Consider the following 20,953-nt stretch of genomic DNA (forward strand, 5'->3'; position numbering starts at 1 on the left):
TGATTCATTGATTTTGTGTATGGTTTTTTTTATTTCTATCTGGTTGATTTCCTCCCTTGTTTTGATGATTTCTTGTTTCCTATTGTGTGTGGGGCTCTTCTGCTGTTGTTTTTCCAGTTCCTGGAGGTGTGTGTTTAGTTCCTGTATTTGGCGCCTCTCTTGGGCCTTGACATGAGCTCCAATTGCGATGAGTTTGCCCCGTAGCACTGCTTTGGCAGTGTCCCACAAATTTTGGAATGTTGTGTCAGAGTTTTCATTGGTTTCCATAAATTTTTTGATCTCATCTTTAATTTCTTCTCTGATCCATTGTTCGTTTAGTAGCATATTGTTCAGCCTCCAAGAGTTTCTGTATTTCCTGGGGCATTTTGAATTGCTGATTTCCAGCTTCATTCCGTGGTGGTCTGAGAGGGTACATGGTATGATTCCTATCTTTTTGAAGTTATTTAGGTTTGCTTTGTGTCCTATCATGTGGTCGATCCTGGAGAAGGTGCCATGCACTGCTGAAAAAAATGTATAATCTGTGGCCTTAGGGTAAAAAATTCTATAAATGTCAACCAAGTCCAGTTGTTCTATTGTTTGTATGAGTTCTGTTGTTTCTTTGTTGAGTTTTTGTTTTGTTGATCTGTCTATAGTTGTTAGTGGGGTGTTAAGATCACCCACTATTATTGTGTGCATATCTATGTCTCCCCTTAAGTCCGTGAGTAATTGCTTCACGTAGCTAGGTGCGTTTGAATTTGGTGCATATATGTTCACAATGGTAATTACTTCCTGATGGATCAGTCCCTTCACCAATATATAATGTCCTTCCCTGTCCTTTTTGATGTGTGTCAGATTGAAGTCCACATCATCTGAAATTAAGACAGCTACCCCAGCCTTTTTTTCTCGTCCATTGGCATGAAATATCTGTTTCCAACCTTTCACTTTCAGCTTCTTTGAATCTCTTCTGGTTAGATGTGTCTCTTGTAGGCAACAGATAGTTGGGTGCTGTTTGATAATCCATTCTGTTAATCTATGCCTTTTGATTGGTGAGTTCAGGCCATTTGTGTTGAGAGTTAAAATTGAGAGGTTGTGATTTTGCCCTGCCATACTTGTTTTTGTGGGTGTTGATATCTGTGTTATTGCCCTTCCTTGTGTGGACTTTAGTGGGGAGACCTTCCTGTTTGCCATCTTTGCTTATGATTCACCTCCTTTTTTTCTGGAATTAGTGCATTTCTAAGGAGATTTTGTAGAGCTGGCTTTGTGCTGGCATATTCTTCTAATTTCTCTTTGCTGTGGAAGTATTTGATTTCGTTCTCAAATACGAATGAGATCTTTGCTGGGTACAATAGTCTTGGTTGACAGTTGTTCTGATTCAGGATTTGGAAGATCTTTGTCCATTCTCTTCTTGCTTGTAAGGTCTCTTCAGAAAAGTCAGCCGTGATCCTGATTGGTTTTCCCCGGTATGTGATCTTTTCTCTGCTTCGTACTTGTCTCAGGATTCTTTCTTTGTCTTCGTTGGAGTGGAACTTGAGCACCATATGTCTGGGTGAAGATCGCTTTGGGTCATATCTGCTGGGAGTCCTCTGACCGTCCTGGATTTGAGCTGGATTCATGTTCCAAGTGTTTTGAAAGTTTTCCTGTATAATTTCGTCGAGCACCATTTGCATTCCTGATTCTTTTTCTGCTCCTTCAGGAAGGCCAATAATCCTAATATTTGATTTTCTGAGGTTGTCTTTCATTTCTTGTATGGTCTTATTGGCTTTGTTCAGACTTGTCTCCAGCTGTTTCAGGAACTGGGTGTGTTCGTTTTGTGTGTCTTCCGTTTCAGAGATCCTCTCTTCTGCTGTATTTGTTCTGTTGGTTAGGCTCTCAATTTTGTGCTCTAAGTCAAGGATTTTACTTTTCATTTGTTGTATTTCTGAGGCTATGTGGTTCTTGAATTCCTTGAAGTCCTCCCAATTCTTCTCATTGTCTCTGACATATTTTAACATTATTTTTTTTAATTCCTTGTCTGGTAGATCTTCTATGTCTTCATCTCGCATCTCTGAAATAGACATTGGCTTTCGATCCTTTATTGGTAGGGTGTTGGCACTCTCATCTGGATCATTACCTTTTCTGGTATTTCTTCCCATTGTGTTAGTGTTTCTTTTTTGAGAGACCTAGGCACCAGTGTGCTGAGGGGTCTCCAAGCACTATCCTGTAGAGATCGGAGTCTGCAGGCGTGGAGTAGCAGGGTGTGGGAATTTTCAAGGCACTTTTGGTGCGTCTCCAGAACACTGGACCTCAGGGCGCCTCTTCCAGGGTCCAGAGGATTCAAAGCGCACTCTCAGCTCGTCCCCTACAGGTATGCTACCACAGGGCGTGGGGGAGTGAAGGCACTCTCTGTGCGCGCACCCTGTTTACTGGATCACAGGGCTTGGAGCAAGGGACTATAGGGCGTGTTCCAGGTGCTCTCTGGAAACGCCTCCTGCGCAGGTCCGCCCACCCCAGCACTTGCAGGGGACCGACCGCCCCTGCGCTAGCAGGGAACTGCCCAGCCCAGAGGCGTGCTTGGGTTCCTGTGGGATAGCACCGCCCAGCTGAGTGCCACACCGCAAAGGCACAGGGGAGTATCCAGTGTGCCTTTTGCCTTTCTCCCAGACACAGTTTTGGCAGTCTCAAGGCACTCGCCCTGTGTCTCTAGAGGCTGGAGCCTGGGGGGGGGAGGGGCGGGGAGACCAATTGTGTTCAGGCTCTGTCCGTGCCCCTGGGGGGCCAACTCCCGAAGCCTCCAACCCACCACTGTCCCCACCCAACTCACTCAAACCTCAGGTTCTTGCAGTCTGCCTCTTCCTCTGGTGGGAATCCTGGCCGCCAGTGCGTCTCCCGACTGCTGCGTCCGTTGCTGGTCTCTGCGGGTCGCAATGGAGCCTGGAGGCTGCGGCTGGTGCAGGTCCCGGGGGTTGGCGACCAGGGTGGGCAGATGCCGGCGGGTCCTGGTGATTCAGGGTCCTGGTGTCCGCAGCGGGGCAGGTCCTGGCGAGTCCTGGTGACCAGGGTGAGCAGATGCCAGCGGGTCCCAATCACCTCCGGTCCTCACGGCCACAGCGTCTTCAGGTCGGTCTTTGGGTGGGTTCGGCGGCTTTCAGCGTGCTTTTGTCGCGTTCTAGCCCTCTCTGTCTGTGAGCTCTCTCACAGTCTTCCTCCTATGTCGGCCATCTTGCGAGTTCTCCATCAACATGCTTTAATTTAAAAAGGTAAATAGGACATTCTTCTGCCTTTAAACAAAAGGCCTGTTGAAATGGAAATCAATGGTGTCTTCGTAGGAGGGAGGGATAAGAAAGGGTTTGATGCAAAAAAATAACTAATATTCGTCACAGTCATTATTTGGTTATTGACAAACAGAAAGCTGTAGTTTAAAATTTTATCAAGTTTATCAGTTCCACCTAATTAAGGATAAAACCAAAGAGCATAGTCAGCCAAGCTCAGCTAACTTGTTTCTGTGCTCCTGGTTATTGTGAAACCTAACATCCTTCCTGAAATGTGACTGGTCGTCTCTGCTCATCTTGGCAAAAATTGGAAATATAACTCCAGGGCAACTGTCTGCTCTGGCAGTACCCAGGATAGAATTATCTAGAAATGACCTTGTTGGTGTCTGTGAAAAAGCCTTGTCTCCTGCCAGAATATTGTCCGAGAATGCATGAAATTTGTTCATCATCCCTCCAGGATAAAGAACATCTATAGAACCTTGGTGGAGGTATTTTAAAAGCTATTATTTCAATTACTGTTGCCATCTTCTACTCCATTTGTTCTAAAGTGAAGTCCAGCATCTTTTCAGAACCTTGAAGATGTTTCAGCCTGAGAGAGTCAAAGAGAGGCTTTTGAAATAAAAAGTTAGAAAAAGGAGGAAATTAGAGGTGCATGCCCATGCAAACACCTATTTGCTCCTTATTTCTCATCTTCTACCTCTTTCTCTTTCTTGGGAAGCTCATTTTTAATCTTCCTTCCACCTATGTTCATAAATATGGAGAAGCTTAAGAAGCAAGCTGTCCTTTTCCACAGCTCTGGATCATGGTGAAATGGGGGTAGCCACAGGTGCCTGCAGCTGAGAGGCCAAGCGGATACAAGTTGGGTATCCAGACTCAAGACAAACACCTATGAAGGCAAGGGCCAGGTGGAGAAAGAAGCCAGGAGCTAGAAATCTACTTCTTAGCCCAAACACACCAAAAAGTAAGCAAATGCTGGTGGTACACAGCAATGACTGAGTCTTCCACCAAGAACTCAGAGCATTAGAAAAAGGGACCCCAGAAAGGTGGATCCTTGGAGGCAAACATGCGCTTGGGGCAGATAATATTCTGTACTGAGAACAGAGCCTCAAATGCACTTGCTACCTGTCTCCCAACAAAGGAGTGATGGGCTGGGATCCGACTGCTTTGTGTCCTCTACAGGTTCTTTGACGCTGTAAGTATCTTTGTGATTCTTACAAATAACGTCTATCCCTCTGTAAGGTGGTGTTGACCTGATAATCGTAGTCTTGAAATGTAGAGCTGAGAGCCATCAGGGCTGTAATTTCATTTCCCTTAGTTACACAGATAGGGAAACTGAGTCTCAAAAAGACAACCTAAGATTGCACCTGAAGTTAAGGCATCGAGTTAGAAAACTAGTTGAGGACCTGGAAAAATGGCTCAGTGGCTAAATCCTAGTGTTGCACACACTGGGATCCTATACGGGTACCAAATCTAATCCGGTGGCCCTGCTTCCCATCCAACTCCCTGCTTGTCATCTGGGAAAGCAGTGGAGGATGGCCCAAAGCATTGGGATGCTGCACCTGCATGGTAGCCCCAGAACAAGCTCCTGGTTCCTGGCTTCAGATCAGATCCTCTCCAGCCATTGTAAACACTTGGAGAGTGAACCAGCAGACAGAATATCTTTTTCTCTGCTTCTGCTTGTCTCTGTAAATCTGCCTTTCCATGAAAAAGTAAATAACAAAACAAAGCAAACTTAAAAAAAACAACCAACTAGTTGAGTCACAAAACCTTATGCTCCTTTCAGTGCTTTCTATCCTATCATATGCTATCTTCCCTTCTGCAATGCCTAGAGATGCCAATACTATACTTTTACTTTGGCTTGATTTGACCACACCCTCTGGGTACTTTTATTTTCTCAAGGGAATCTTTCCTTAATGGGAAGGATACTGGGCTAAATTATACAAAATCTGCAATACATACTTTAGGAATTTGGCTTTTTCTTGCATAAAACACACCAAAGCCAGGAGTCAAGAACTCCATCCTAGTCTTCTACCTGAGTAATGGGGACCCAACTACTCAGGGCATTAACAGGGAGCTGGATAAGAAGCAGAGCAGCTGAGATTTGAACCAGTACTCCACTGTAGGAAGTGGCTTAACCCACTACGCCATAGTGTTGAACCCCAGGAATAACTTAGAAAAAAAAAACCCCTCTCAGGCAAAGAACCATTTCTGTAGTCCAGAGAAGTGAATGAACATTTGTAAAACTTAGGAGTGTTATGGCCATAGAATCTTTTCTCTTGGATTTTCCTTCTGAACTCTTTAACTGCCGTGATCACTTTTAAAGATATTATTTCCTTGTCCCCTTTACAACTGAAATAAATATTACCTTACTAAGTATTGAAAATTATTTGTGTTGAAGAACTAAGAATGTGGCTTGTGTTCATAGAATAACAGGTTAAGCCGCTGCCCACAGTGACAGTATCCCATATGGGTACCAGTTAAGGTGGCAGTTGCTCCACTTCTGACCCAGCTTTTTGATGATGTTCCTGGAAAAGCAGCAGGTAATGGCTCAAGTACTTGGCCCCTTATCTCCACAGGGGAGACCTATATGAAGCTCCTGACCTTCACCTGGCCCAATACTAGCCACCTGGGGAGTGAACCAGCAGATGGAAGACTTGTCTCTCTCTGTCTCCTTCTCCCTTGTAACTATGCCTTTCAAATAAATGTCTCAAAAAATAAATAAATAAGCCACTTCCAGGAATATTCCATGAATATAATTCTCAGGGAATCCCATTCTGGACAAGATGGAATGAAGTGTGGTGGGAGGAAGCATCACCTCCTCACTGGGATTCATATAACGTTCTGGGAGAGCATAGGCCAGGGTCTGCTTTACAGATTCGTCTTTGGCATTTCCTGCATGCTCACAGGAAATGTCCTATTCCTGGCCCCTTTTCCAGGGCCAGCCCTCAGCAAAAGAAAAAAAACTGGGAAAAGTTTGCCTTCTATAAATTGAGTCTATGTTCTTCCAAGGAGTTGATGATTTTCCAGTCATATTGCCTGTCTTGCTATAAAATCCTTTCTAGCCCCGTCCTTGCTTCCTGTTTTATTGACACATTCCACCCCTTCTCTGTCACTTCAGATCTAATGATCTCAGGCCTTTGTGCTTTCAAAAACTTCAATCAGTGGATTGTCTTTCCCAAAGGTGCTAAAGACATAGGATGTATTCATGGGTGTAGAATAAAAGGTTATGTCACTGGGTGACATAAATAACTGACTTTGGGATGTAGATGGGTAAAGCGTCTTGGTCCATATGCACGTGCAAGCTGCTTTGTTGGGAATTTTCCAGTCATACTGTTGTGGGACAATGAAAGCAATACCGGTTTTTGTCTCACGCTGAAGAAGAAATTCCACCCAGACAGGGACAGTGAGCAAAGTGAGATTTATTGAAAGTAAGACACCTCCTGCCACAGCAGTCAGGAAGGGAGCACCTAAGGGAGGAGCTGCTGGGGTGGCTTGCAAGTGCTGTGGCTTTTATACGTGAAATTGTCTCCTTTCTGAGGAGTATAGATTTAACCAATCAGGAGGCCAGAATAATAGCCAACCAGGACGTAAGGATTAGTAACTGTGCCTCAGCTGGTTTTCACCCGCCCCTCTGGTGATCCCAGACAAGTCCCCTGATATCCCATGTCACTTCTGGTATGTTACACAAGAAGTGGCAGGAGGACGGTGACTTTAGTTGCTTGGATCCTTCAGGACCAGCACCGCTGTTGTGTTACAGTTCTGTTACAGCTCTCTCCTCTCGCGGATCTGTTGAGTGCTGCTGCCTTATGGGTTCCAGTTTCCCTTCTCGGATGAGTTCTGTATCTTACAGTCTTGAAGGAATGAGGCACAGGGGCCAGGAAGTGGTGAGTGAAGCTCTTGGGTAGGCGCTTCCTGGTGTTGCCTGGTACAGGTGCTTCTCCAGACTACCTGGCTTAGACTTTTATTCATTTCTAAAACAGGAAGTTCTTCCCAATTGGTAGGTGTGTACGCTAAGGAGCTATGTTACATGATGCCCTCAGATAACTGAAAGTGCATGCTAATGACACCTGCTATATAAGCCAATGAACCTCAGAGCAGTCTGATTTTCATAGTAGTGTGCAGCATGCTCAGTTAGGTTTATTGGACAGAATCAACAACATCTGAAATTCCAATTTGTTCCTCCCATCTCCTTGGATCCTACTCCCTGAGAGCTCCTGGAGAGAGTTGTCATGTGCTTTTTTTTCTTTCCTATGTTTTTGTTTGTTTCCTTTCCAGGAATTCCTGGTGTCCATAACTCCCAATAGGAAAAAGGATGCTGGCTGTGCTTGCTGGTCATATTGGCTGCTTCATGCTAAAATGTGGGTGGGCATTCTTGAGGAATGGTAATGGGGGACCATCCCCGGAGATCTGTCAAGGGGTCTCCAGTAAATGGAAGTTTCCATGCCAAGTTCCATCTGCATGACCATCTGAAGCTTGATTAGCTCTAAAGAAGTGACTCAGGTTTGAAGATTGACGAGACAAGACAAAGACTCAGGGTTACCCTGAGCAAGTGGCCACTAAGGACCACAACCCTCGGAGGTAGCATCTGGTTGAGTACCACTATTCATGACAGTGACTTACCTGGGTGATGGTGTTTTCAGCCCTGTCCATGTACATGAAGACCCTACAGCTTAGCAGTGGCACCACTGGGTGAGGTCAAGAAAACAGGAGGATGAAAGGACAAGGCACACCAAAAGGCATACTATGAAACTGTGTCAACAGCATGCCCTGTTATAATCTGCCCAACCCCAAGGGGAATTGTGCGGAATCCTGCCTGTGTGATACCAGTGATCAGAAGTGTTGCTTCTGCTGTGAGGCTTTTATTGCCTTTTCTCTTGGCTGCCTGTAGGTGTTATTATTTGCCTTGCAAAGCCTTCTACCATTGGCAGAAGGACGTGCTGGCACTGTGGGGGGAACACAAGGCAGCTGCCTCGCTCGGAGCTTCTTGCTCCTCCTCTCCTTTGTGCACAGTCACAAGGGAACTTGCCTTGCACGTAGGCTCATTTTTGCCCCTGTTCTTCCACTCCCAGCGGCAAGGAGAGCAGGGAGACCTCTTTATTCTTCTCTGTGATCTTGAGGCACCATTCCAGCACACACGCGCACACACACACCACACATACCACACACACCACACACACACACCACACATTTCTGAGGAAAGGGACTTTGCAATCAAGCTGGTTGTCTTATCCAAATATCATCCCATTAGGCCTCTCACCCTCTTCCTGTTCATAGGTGTCTGCCATCAGAAACACTGATGGTGTGTAGGGTTTGCAATTGATTCTTCCAAGATCAATGAAAATGGCCTTTATCTCAATTCAGCTTGCCTACTGCTAGCAAGCAACAGACTCCTGTGGAAATGTGATGTGAGAATGAGGAAACCCTACCAGATGTGTTTTAACCTTATTTGATTATATGCACAGCACATCTGTAGCATAGAACAGCATCACTTCAACTTTTCTAAATCCAACTTTCCTGTGGAAGCTGTAATTTCTTTAGTCCATTGTTATTTTCTGTACCTCCCAAAATTTGTTTGAATTGCTCAGTAATGCAAAATGTTTACCTATAAAATCAAGCCTTAACTTCAGATTAAGTTGTTAGAATTGGGGAAATTCCTTAACATGTGTTGTGGAAGAGTGTGGTCCTTGGAGAGTTCCCATTTCATGATTATTTTTAACCTTTCCCATTTCATCTTAATAGGGGGATATTGGGACCCTACCCTTCATAAGAAGTTCTTCCAGAGTAAAGGGAAAGGGGAGATCCCTGTGCCATTTTGGCTGCAAGGTCTGCTATGTGATTTCCCTTAGTTAATTTATTGGTCCTTTACAGCCTATAATCTAACACACCATCGAGTGCATTGACCTCTCTCAGAGTAGCTCCACTGTCAGACTGGTAGCCACCTTGTGCTTGGACAGCTTAGGAAAACTGAATAGATGGCTCTGTATCAGAACATAGATCAAAACACACAGACGCACCCCACTTTGCATAACCTGAAGCGAAGCTCAATACGAATGACATTAATAGTTTGAGTGAAGTGGTGGACCCCAGAGCTACCCAGAGCTGGCAAGATGGCAGAATTCATGGAGCATCAAAGTTGTCCTGCAAGAGCTGTGGAACTCAGTGATGTCTAAATATAATAGGAAATCCCCAGCTACCAGAAGGATGGTGTCCCAGCAACCCACCAAGAAGGAAAACCACAGGGCCCTCCCCTCATCCACTGCTCCTTCAGTCCATGTCCTGATAGGATGAAAAGAACCAGCACCCAGCTCTCCCAGACTGGCCAGTACCCCAAGTGCCCAGTGGTCTAAGCTGTGGAAAGACCACCTGGAGACAACTGCAGGCACAATTGGTCCCTCTGAGTTGTTCTCCACCCCTACAATACTTTCGCCTTTAAACATGGGAGAGGTTTTTCAGCAGGGATCTCACTTGGTCACCCTTACAATCCGTTGGGTACAGTCCGGATCTAGCAACTGCAACAATAAGAACTCTGGATCTGCACACATTGGCATTGACGTGGCTGTTCCTCACAGTCACCTGCAGGGACCAGGAAAGAACTGAGTGTGCAGCTGGGCCCGGGATTTGGACGGCTCTCTCCAAGCACATCATCATGCTCTCTACCCTCTGCTCAGCTGTGCGTGGAGCCAACATCCAAGCAGCTCATTGTGTCCCCAGGAGTCGCCTTGCTATTTTTTTTTTCAGCATAACATTTGTGCAGTTAACTAAGCTTCACCCCCAAGCAGTTCTGTCAAGTCTGAGAAGCAACTGATGCCTCCTCTCATCCCTCTCTAGGGAAACCCCAGCTCCAAAGAGGCAGCATCCTGTGGGCAGAGTCCAGCACAACAGCCTTCCACAAGCAGCTCCCTCGTGTACAGAGCACTGTCTGATTGTAATAAAGTGTGTACTGACATTTTTTAAGAAGCTATCAGAAAACTGGTATCCAAGAGCTGTTATCAGACTGTAAATCAGATTGCATGGGTCTTTAGGGAAGAATGCAGAATGAAAAAATTGTGAAAATTTTTAAATAGCCACGGTTGCCACAGGATCATCAACCTGTTAGTTTTTTTTTTCCTAGAACATGACTGAAAGTTTAGTCTCATTCTGTATCTTGACAATACTTTTAATATAATCAGCATAAGCTAATTAGTTTTATCTTTTGACATTTCCAGGGGCCCTTCTGGAAACATCAAAGTTTAAAAAACTTTAAACATTGGCTTCAGAAAAAGAAAAATCTCCAAGAGGCCAAGAGTGCTTAAAATATCTAGTCAAAATAGGATCCCTTATCACCATGAAAGAGTGCCCATCCATTTAGTCACCCATTCGGAGTCCAGCTTTAGTCATGGCTGTAATGCCTTTGAACATGATCCCTGCAAAACAACCAGAACAGCAAAATGATATTTGCAGGGCTACTAATGTACACAGACTTTCCCCCCTTTTTTCTTATGTTTTAGTTGTATTTTTTTTAACTTATCTCACACATGTAAAAGAGAACATGCAATATTGGTCTTTCTGGGTCTGGTTTATTTCACTGTGATGTTCTTCAGTTGAGTCAATTTTGCTGCAAATGATAGAATTTTTTTTTCATAGCTGATAATATTCCATTCATCTGATGATGGCACCTTGGCTGATTCCAAATTTTGACTATTGTAGATACTGCTAAAAACATGGTGGTACCATAAATTCTGTAATTCATTGTATTGTAGTTTTTTTGGGGGGTATATACCCAGGAGTGAGATTGCTGCATCCAGCAGCAAGTTTATTTTAGTTTCTTGAGGCATCTTCACGCTGTTTTCTACAGCGACTGTAACTAACGTGCGTTCCCACCAATAGTGTACAAGTGTTCCACCTGGCTCACATCCTTGCCAGCATTTGTTGCTTTCTCTGTGTTTTGCATTTTAGCCATTCTGACAGAGGTGAGGTGACATCTCAGTGAGCGTATGACTTGCATTTCCCTGATTGCTGGTGATATTGACCATTTTAAAAATATATTTCCATATATTTGTTGTCTATTTGTATTTCTTCTTTTGAAAACTGTCTATTAAAGATGTTTGCCCATTTCAGAACTGGATTGGCTGGCATTTTGTTGTAGAGTTTTAAAGTTGCCAATATATTTGGGATATTAATTCTTTGTCAAATAGGTGATCTGCATATATATTTTTTTTACCATTCTGTTGGGTGTGTCTTTCATTCTATTGATAGTTTTCTTTGCTGTACAAAAGCTTCTGAGTTTGATAGAATCCCATTTATTTAGTTTTGCTTTTGTTGCCTGTGCTTCGGGGTGGGTCTTATCCAAGAATTAGCCCCCACATAAATATGTTGGATTATTCCTCCTACATTTTCTTCCGGCAATTTCTAAGTCTCAAGTCTTAAACTTAAGTCTTTGATCCATCTTGGATTGATTTTTCTATGGGATGGGGATATGGGTGTAATTTTGTTATTCATATATACATCCAGTTTTGCCAACACCATTTGTTGAAGAAATGATCTCTATTCCACTGTATGATCTGAGAACTTTTGTCAAAAATCAGTTGGCTGTACGTATGTGGATTAATTTCCATGTATTGTGTTCCATTGATCTATGTATTGCTTTTCATGCCAGTACCATATGGGTATTTAGTATGGCTTTGGAGAATGCTTTGAATTCAGGTATTGTGATGCCTCCACTTGAATTTTTTCTCGTGCAGGATCACTTTGGCTACTCTCAGTCTTTCGTGATTTCATATGAATTTTAGGACTGCTTTTACTAATTCTGTGGGAAATGTCATTGGTATTCTGATACAGATGGTGTTAGATCTGTAGATTGCTTTGAGCATTGTAGACAATTTAGAGATATTGATTATTCCAAAACATGAGCAAGCAATAGCTTTCCATTTTTTTTAATGGGTTGAGGATTTCCCTCATTAATGTTTGATAATTTCTACTGTAGAAAACTTTTACTTTTTTGGTTAAATGTATTCCCCAAATATTTGATTTTTTGTGTGTGTGTGTCTTTTGTGAATGTGATTTGTTTCCTGATCCTCTTTCGTGAGCTCATCATTAAAAAACAAAACAAAATACTGCTTTATGTTTTCTTTTTTGTTTTTGTAGCCTACAATTTTCCTGAATTGGCTGGGAATTCTAACAGCTTTTCATAGAGTGTTTTCCCACCTACAACATCATGTCAGCTGCAAACAAGGATAATTTGACTTGCTCTTCTCCAATTTTGATGCCCTTTATTTCTTTAGCCTCCTTAATTGTTCTCACTAAACCATCTGTGTTATGTTGAATTAGAGTGGCAAGAGTGAAAATCCTTGTCTTGTTCCAGATCTGAAATACTTTAGCTTTTCCCCATTCAATAGGATATTGGGTGTTGGTTTGTCATATACAACTTTTATAGTTTTGAGGAATGTTCCTTCTCTACATAACTTTAGGAGGATTTTTATCATGCAGGGTATTGAATCTTATGGAATTGTTTCTCTGCATCTATTGAGGCCATTCACTTTTTGTTCTTCGTTCAGTTGACATGATTTACGAGACTTACGGATTTGGAAATGTTGACCCACCTTTACATTTCCGGGATAAATCCCAGTTGATCATGACGTATGATCCTTTTAATGTGTTTTTGGATTCAATTTCCTAATTTCTTTGCATCTATTTTCACTGGGGATATAGGTCTATAGTTTTCTTTTCGTGCAATGTCTCTGGTTTTGATAACAAAGTAATGCTGACCTCATTAAAAGAGTTTCAAGCTCTATATCAATGTTATAATGCCATAGTTTTAATTATCTGTGATTATTTTATAATTTACTAAAGATGGGTGAAATAGTGATTTTTCTGTTCAATTATTGATGATAACCATTGTTGGTATTTCCATGAAACTAAGGTTCTTTTTGCTTTTTCCTTATTAAACTTATTTTTAAAAGCATTAACCCTTTTACTGTAGTACAAATATAAAAAGTTATCTCAAATATATATTTTTTATTGGAAAATCAGATATACAGAGAGGAGGAGAGACAGAGAAAAAGATTTTCCATCCGTTGAGTCACTCCCCAAGTGGCTGCAATGGCCAAAGTTGAGCTGATCTGAAGCCAGGAGCCAGGAACCAGGAACCAATTCTGGGTCTCCCACGTGGGTGCAGGGCCCCAAGGCTTTGAGCTGTCCTCGACTGCTTTTTCAGGCCACAATCAGGGAGCTGGATGACAGGTGGGGTTGCTGGGATTAGAATTTGCAACCATATGGGATCCCGGTTCGTGCAAGGTGAAAAATTTAGCCACTAGGCTACCGTGCCGGGCCCATCTCAAGTATTTTAAGACAAAGAAATGGAAAAGGAAGGAGAATGGGAGGGAGGGGGAAGGGAAGAAGGAGGATAATGCCATTGTGTTTTTGGAATAGTATCCAAAAAATCACATTGAGTCTATTAAATATTGCTTAAAATTTAAAAAATATTATTAGGAGGACATGAATGCATATAAGTTATGGAGTGCTTCCTAATTCAGAAGCAGGAAAGATAAAGGTTGACTAGAACAGTCAGAGAGAGTTACTGATTAAATGGAAACTGTGAAAGAATTTTGGGTATGGAGGACAAGTAGGGGAAGTAGAAGGACCAAATGGATTCTTTTGTGGTCCTGGTCAAGACAAAACCACCACAGTACTTGAGTCAAGCTGACAAACTTTGTAATCTCGATTGTCTCATAGTACCAAGAAGCCCTGTACATTAGGGACCTCAACCCACTTCCTGCTTTATGACAGAAGATATCTAATTGAGGAATGGTATTATAGTTAATTCCAGCCTGCAGAGGCCAATTTTGCCTATCCTCTGGCTTGCAAGGAAGTGGGCAGATCAGGCATTTTTTCTTCTTTCATCTCTGAGCATCGAAAGAATCCCAGTGTCTCAGGATGTACCCCAAGGGATGCCTGATCTGGATGGTTTATTTTCCATCTCTAATGAGAGGATAAAAACAGAAGTATCTTTCAGGTTTTTAAAAAATATTTAAAATTTTTTTTTAAATTTTCATCTGAAAGGCAGGTTTACAGAGAGAAGGGAGATAAAGATCTTCCACCTGCTGGTTCACTCCCCGAGTGGCCACAACAACTGGAACTGAGTTGATCTGAAGGCAAGAGCCAGGAGTTTCATCTAGGTCTCCCATGTGGCTACAGGACTCCAAGGACTTGAGACATACTCTGCTGCTTTCCCAGGTCATAAACAGGAAGGTGGATTGGAATCGGGGCAGCCAGGACACCAACTAGAGCCCATATGGGATGCTGGTGCCTACAAGGTGGAGGATCAATCTATTGACCCACTGTTCTGGCTTTAGTTTTTCTCTCTCATTCTCTTTCTGCCTACAGCACCCAGACACGCACTGAAGCCCACAGGGAGGGTAGAGGGTGGAGGTGACACTAGCATGGATTACCCACACTTAGCCCTTCCTCACTTGTTACCTGGACAGTACACTCTGGACCTATACAAATCCAAACTGTGTCTTATAGGCCTGAATTTAGAAGTGAGCCTCCATGACAAGAGTCTAAACTGGTTTTTTGAGCTAGAGTTTGCGTGGATAGCACCAGCCCTGGTCACCATCCAGGTCAGGGACTTAGCTGGTGAGGTGATAAAGGACCATGATAGGAAGGTAAAATGTCCCTCCTCAGGACGCTACCTCTGAGATGTGGGCTATACAAAGGACCCAATGGAGGGTAAGGGCAGGCCACATAGGGAAAACCCAGAAAAGGAAGGAAGAGAACATCCAAGAACATGCTGGAAGGCTTTTCTCTGTCAGTCCAGGTCACAAGGCACTCTATGCCTGAAGAAGTGACTGGATGGAAAGGCCACCTGATTCTGCAAGGTGATATCTAAATTCTGATCCCCCAAATGAACCCCATGTTTCAGGAGAAGCCAGTGATGTCACAAATCTGAATTCATACAAAATGAGGAGAGTTGGCAGGACCAGGAGTATCTGGGGTCCGTGGGGTAGTAAAGCAAGCAGGGGTGCAGGGAAAGATCAAGTTGAAGTCTGGGATTAAAGTAAGACCTTGGGGAATGACACCCATGGTTTCACTCCAGGCTGAGCCCCGTCTCAGTAGTACTACTCCCTGCACAAACGGTACTTCTCAGCCAAGCCCCATGGACTGTCAGTGTTTGGAGGCCAGCAAGCAGACTTTTGAGAAACACCATGGTATAGCCCCAGTCCCAATCCAACAGTCATTTCAAAGCTTTCTCCTAGTCTCTCACAACAGGCCAATCCATGCAAGAAGGAGGAATTAGACCAGAGTCTTGGATGCAAACGATTGTGATCCAACCCTAGTTAGCAAGGCAGAACTCTTGAGTCTTAAGATCTGCAGCCATGCTAACCACTTTTAAGTGGCTGGCCAACAAGAACCCAGTGTTGTTGAGAATGGCTATGTAGGAGAGTGGGGCAGAGGCAGGCAACTTGCTCACCTGTCTGATGCGGCAATCCAATGCAAATCTGAGTCAAAATATTGCAGGATGATGAGAGTGATATAGACTCTTCTCTCACACCAGAGAAATATTTCCACATGGACAGGACAGTGAGCTTATCGAAAGCAAGAAACCTTCTGCAGCACCAAGTCAGGAGGCAGGTTTCAAGGGAGGAGTTGTTGAGGAAGCTTTCAAGTGCTGGTTTTTATATCCAGAATGTGGCTCTCTCTGTTGACTTCTTCTGAGAAGTGAGTATGGTTAACCAATCAGGAAGGCACAATAACAACCAATCAGGATGCAAGGATTAATAACTATATCTTTGCCTGTCTTTGCATATTCCTCCACTGATCCTAGGCCAGACCCCAAATAAATTACGGAAGTTCAGGTGCAAGTAAGACAGAAATAGTAGCAGTAGGAGTCTGTGACTCTACTTGCTGGGTCAGTGTCTCAAAGCGATATAGCAGGTCCCCTTTTCTGGGCTTTATTTTATTGTTACTACTAGTTGTTTTCCATGAGACAGCTTTGCTGAGATAGGCTTTCTTCCCTCTGCTTTCTCTTCCTCCCTCCCCAACTTCCCCTCCTGCTGTCTTCCCCCATATTACCACAGTAGTATACTCCTTTAGTAGCAGTTACAAGTTTAACATTCTGCTACTTAAAGTAAATGTAGAATGTCTAGTATTATACTATCAGGGTCTACTTTTTGCTTCATTGGGGGGAGTCCTTTTATTCAGGAATGGACATGCATACTCTAATGTTTCTACTTCCCAGTATTTTTTTACTGGAGTCTTCAGGAGTAGCATGGCTCTCATGCCCTAGCTATTTCCTCTCTCCCAGATCCATTGAGTGCTACCACCGTCTGGTTACAGCCTCTCTTCTCTGCCGGGTTCTTTGTCTCATGACCACAAAGAATAAGACAATAGACAATGAAAGAGTGAATGAAGATTTGTAGTAACCAGGATGGCCTGCCCCAAAGGGTTGCCTGCTGGAAGCTCTTCTCAAGACTGCCTGGATTGAAATTTTAAAAGTAGGAAGTTCTCCCCAATTGGTCGATGTGTATGCTAATGAGACATCTTATGTCAGCCAATCAGGATGTCGACATTGGAGTAGCCTGTTTTTCACGGAAGTGTGCAGTGTGCTCAATCAGCTCTGTTCTACAGACACAACATCTACAGGTTATATTGTATATGCTTCTCTCCAGATTGTATTATCCATGTTCCTCTTCTCCTTCAGGGATCCAGTAAAAATCATATCTTCTGTGTTTTTCTTTCCTATGATTTTTCATTTACTTTCCATGGGCCCCTCGAGTCCTTACCAGCACAAAACCATGTTGAAAGAAAAAAAGACAGCTCCAACTTCATAATGGTTGCACAGTAATTTCCACTGACTCTTTCCAAATGTGTATGTCAAGTTTCTTGACCATTTTTTAAGTCCTAGTGTGTCTGTTTCACAATGTACCTAGTACTAAAAATAACAAAGAATAAAAACTTCTATTTCTACCTGCAAAATGTCTATCACATGTAAAAAAAATATATATAGCTGTAGCTTGACTGGTGGGCCTAACCAGGCATGTAAAAGATCGCTTTTCCTAGGATTCCCATCACAAGTTCCAAGGAGCCAGAAAATATGGACTCATTTTTCATATAAGCCAGAGAATGGTTTCAGATCCCTTCCACCCAATTTGCAGAAGGCCTGTTAACACAAACCATACTGTAAATAGCAAACAGGATGATGGAGGCTATTTTTATGATGTTATTCCTCCCATCTGGGGAGCAGGAATCAGAATATCATTTTGAATCCTGGAGGAGCCCAATGCTGAGCCCCAAATGTCACAGCTTGGTCATAAATGCTCACCATCACCTTGACTGTTTTGGAAAAAAGTGGCACTATTCCACTGTCCTTGATTTATATTTGATGTGGTTATTCCTGCTCTGCTTCGTGCCAGCCAGAAGGGCTCTGCCAAACTCTGTTTTTCTAGCAGAACGAGCACGACTTACAAAAATTCAGTCTGACAGTGAGTAAGTTTGTGCATCTCAAATCATATTGGATGTCTTGATGCAGAATTCTAATATTATAATCAAGTCATAATGTTTCTGGGAAATCTAATTTTGACCAACTAGTTACAAGCAGTGGGCAACGTCAAACAGGAAATTCCATAATTCAAATAGACCATTTATCCATTTTCTGAATTTCAGAAAAATCCTTGATGGGATTTGAGTTTTTCCAGTTTTCTTCTAGGGCCATTGATTCATTGGGTTACGTGCAAAGTCCTTCTGGTTTTCCATTCCAGCTTCTTGACAAGCGGATCGTATGCCTGCCCCTAGCATTTGGAGAGGAGGAAATCACTTGAAAGTGACCTTGAGTTTTGTGAAATGACAAAGTTTATGCATCCATTTCTCTTGAAAACAATCCTTGAAACCATTCCAAAACAAAAAAGAGATGAAAACATAAAGTTATCTTTAAGGAAACAGGTCAGGTGTAACTACAGCAGCAATGAATCGTGATGGGGAGCAAGGGAGGCCTAGGAACCACTTTATAGAGGTAGGGATTTGAACTTAAGTGTTGACAGAGATGGGCATTTTTCCTCTTTGAAAATTGAGGAGAGCACAGGTATTGGGACATTCCTTTCAACAGAAGAAAAAAGGTATATGTGACATAGGAGATAAACATAGGGAAAACATCCTAAATACTGTGTGGAAACGAACTGACCCTGGCTCCTTCTCCACCTTTGTTGGGGAACATGCTCCAAAATGAACAAATCCATAAACAAGTAAGCTCCCCTTCTTTCGTAAAAAAAAAAAAATGGAGAGAGCAGAAGAAAATGTCAAGACATGATACACCTAAGATGTGATTTTAGAATGACAACAGCAACAACAATAATAATAATGTTCAGCATCTCAGAGCTCCTGAAAATGGAAAATATGAGACTTTCAAATTGATTGAGCAGATGGAAGATGGAGCAGCATTTTATATATTGTGTATATATATAACAGAATGTTACACAAATACATATAATATATGTTTATTATACAGAGTAGGGACAATAGAAGGAAAAAGGGTTTAAAAAAAACACCGTGGATTAGATGAGAATATCCAACACCCAAATAATAGGAGTTCCAGAAAAGCATTAAGGAGAATACTATCTAATAATAACAGTAATGATTTTTTTAAAAAGTAAAATTCTAGAACTGAATTTGGTGCCTGGAGCTTAAAACTAAAAATACCCACAGAGTGAATATTGAAAACAAAGGATACAAAATGTATTATGGTAGTGCTGAACACTAGAAACAAAAGGCAGATCCTGAACGCTTCTAGAGGTCATGTGCAAAGCAGCTAGACTCAAATTAGCACTCAGCTAACCCTCCACCTGCAAGCGCTGGCATCCCATATGGGCACCAGTTTAGGTCATAACTGCCCACTTCCAATCTAACTTCCTGCTTGTGGCCTGGGGAAGCAGCAGAGGATGGCCTAAGTCCTTGGGACCCTGTACCCACATAGGAAACCTGGAGGAAGCTTCTGGCTCTTGGCTTCAGATAGCTATTAAGTTAGCTATATGAATTATATCACAGTCATACAATGGAATAGTTGGTAGTTATTTAAAATCAATCTTAGAAGAAGAATTAGCACATTCCAAAAACTAACAAGACGGTGAAGGTGAAAGTGTGACAAAGCAGTATAAGTGACACAATCCAGATTGGGATTATCTGTCTCTCTGAGGGAAATGTATCAAAATATCAATGCTTATCACTAGATGAGAGAGTTGCTTATTGGTCTTGTTTTTAAAGGTGGTCTTATTTTTTAGGGGTTTACTTCACTTTCTAAATATTCTACATCAAACATTTCACCATTTTAGAATATGCATGTCTATTATTTGAAAAGCACATTATGATATTTGGCTTTTATGAGTGCCCAGCAGATTAGGCAAGTTTATTTTCTATACTACTTCCCAGCACATGAACCGTGAACGCTGTACTAGCCACAAAAAGCAATGGGAGTGTGGTTACAGGCAACACAAAGAACAAATGAGAATCCTTTGCGAGGTGTGTGCATCAGCCTCTGTGTTACTGCAGGGGAGACAGGCTGCTTTTAGAAGTTTGTTTGCTTCTGGAAGTGTGAGGTCCAAAGAACATGCGCAGCCTCTTTGGAAGACCCCTACCCTGCTTCCCATAATGACAGTAGTGTGTGTCTATCTCTGCTCTGTGCACTGTCTCTCCCAGTTCCCAATCAAGCTACCAGAATTCAGTCCCAGGCAAACCACCCTAATAGCATAATCCAATCACTTCCCAAAGTTCCCACTCCTGAAACCTCATTGCGGGATGAAGTTTTCATCCTCTTAATCCCAGTAGCATAAGATTTGGGAGATTAAACCAAGCACAAGCTCAGCAGGATAAATCCTTTTCAAGCAGGACTAGGAGGCATTGCCATGCCTGTGAGTGCTGGTGTCCAAAAGTCCACCCTCCTATTCAATGTTTCCATGACCAGAAATTGTATAAAAACATTTGCAGCTTCTAGTGAAAATTTCCTCCAGGGGCCTTAGGACTTGAATAATGCTTTCTCTCTAGACCTCAAAGGGAATTCCCAGAGGAAAGGCAAAGTTATGCTCATGCCAACCAAACTCACCTAGTATTTCAGTCTCACTTTTTCTTTCTCTTTCCTTTTCTTTCTAGCAAAGAACTTCACTGGAGAAGGAGCCGCCTCACTCCCCAAGCAGCAGGTAAGCCCTCTCTCTCTCAAGCCCAGAGTTGTGTTGGCAGAGCCCTCTTACAGGAGCAGATGGACCCAGAGAGTTGGCAGAACTATGGAACCATAGTAGCGAAAACAGATTTATTTTTAAGTTTTCTCTCACCAGTGGTATCTGAATCTATACCAAGCCCCACAGATTTTACTCATTAATTCATAAAATTACTATAAAAAATTAACCATGTAGCTACAATAAGCAAGGAAAGCATTTACAATTGGACACTATCATGGAAGAACTTGCAGTCCACTGGAAGTGGCATATTCTTATCTCACCTCCAAGAAAGATGGGCACATTCTACTCAGGATTACCCAGCATCTTTGACAGAAGTCTCCAAATAAATGATGCTCTTGCTAGACCTTCTCATATCCCAGTTCCCCCTTGTCATGCCCACGTGGGACTGTGTCTGTTTCCATTCTACCCTAGACCTGGAATCCTACCATGAAAATGCCTAGCCAGTGATTCAGCCAATCCTTGGTGTAGAAATGAGCAATGGCTTGCTCTTCCAGTGCCTCTAGTAGCCATACAGATAATTCTGAGGTC

General features: G+C 42.7%; 1 long non-coding RNA gene across 1 annotated transcript in view; it reads left to right on the forward strand.

The window, feature by feature from the left end:
- The window catches only part of LOC131481872 (uncharacterized), a 55,452-nt gene that overhangs the window by 12,909 nt on the left and 21,590 nt on the right, over positions 1-20,953 (forward strand). Inside the window, exon 2 of the long non-coding RNA XR_009246603.1 lies at positions 20,340-20,386. This is a non-coding gene — a long non-coding RNA (uncharacterized LOC131481872). The remainder of the gene's footprint in view (positions 1-20,339; positions 20,387-20,953) is intronic.

This window comes from Ochotona princeps, chromosome 1 (genome assembly GCF_030435755.1).
Source record: "Ochotona princeps isolate mOchPri1 chromosome 1, mOchPri1.hap1, whole genome shotgun sequence".
Taxonomy (NCBI): domain Eukaryota; kingdom Metazoa; phylum Chordata; class Mammalia; order Lagomorpha; family Ochotonidae; genus Ochotona; species Ochotona princeps.